Raw genomic sequence first — 1,235 nt, forward strand, 5'->3', positions numbered from 1 at the left:
CCTGAGAATTTCACTTCAGCACTGCGCCTCCTCTGAGTCTGGGTATGATATTCTCTTTACTCCTAGTTGTAGAATTTCCACTCAGCCAGCCCTCCTGTGGTTCTGGATGGTGTCCCTTCCATGTTTCAGGCGTAATTTGAATTGGTTGTTCGAAGCAGCAATCTCCAGCGTTAACCTATGCCGCCATCTTGGTTCTCCCCTCCTTTGATTCCGTCATATGTAGTATTTATTAAGTTGAGACATATTCCTCCTATACCCACTTTGTTGAGAGTTTTTTTCATAAAATAATGTTGAACTTTGTCCAATGCTTTTTCTGCGCCTATGATCATATGATTGTTTTATTTTGTTAACGTGATGTATCATGTTGATTGATTGATTTACTGGTGTTGAACCATCCTTGCACCCCACTTGGCTGTGGTGTATAATCCATTTTATTTTAATTATTTATTTATAAAGTAGAAATCCTTACCCAAGGATATTTTTTTCCCCCATTGATTGAAAGGGAGAGTGAACAGGAGGGCAGGAGGGAAAGGTGGGGAGAGAAACATTGATGAGAGAGAGAGAAATATCAATGTGAGAGGCACATTGATGGGTTGTCTCCTGCATGCACCTAAACCAGGGTCGAGGATTGACCCCAGGCATGCACCCTTTGATGCATGGGTGAATGTTCTAACCACTGAACTCACCAGCTAGGGCTATAATTCTTTTTTATTTTTAAAATAAATCTTTATTGTTGAAAGTATTACATATGTCCTCTCCCCCCTCCCCCACTGACCCCTTCTAGCACACCCCCTCCCTCACCCAGGCCTTCACCACCCTATTATCTGTGTCCATGGGTTATGCATACATGCATACAAGTAATTCGGTTGATCTCTTCCCATCCACCCTCCTCCACCTTCCCTCTGAGATTCTGCTGTCTGTCCTATCCTTCTATGTCTCTGGGTCTATTTTGTTCATCAGTTTATTTTTTTCATTAGATTCCACATATAAGTGAGATTATGTGCTACTTGTCTTTCTCTGACTGGCTTATTTCACTTAGCATGATGCTCTCCAAGTCCCTCCATGCTGTCTCAAAGGGTAAGAGATCCTTCTTTTTTACTGCTGCATGGTATTCCATGCTGTAACCATACCACAGCTTTTTTATCCACTCATCTACTGATGGGCACTTGGGCTGTTTCCAGATCTTAGCTATTGTAAATTGTGCTGCTATGAACATAGGGGTGCATACATTCTTT

Source organism: Myotis davidii, unplaced genomic scaffold, assembly GCF_000327345.1.
Source record: "Myotis davidii unplaced genomic scaffold, ASM32734v1 scaffold73, whole genome shotgun sequence".
NCBI classification, from domain to species: Eukaryota; Metazoa; Chordata; class Mammalia; order Chiroptera; family Vespertilionidae; genus Myotis; species Myotis davidii.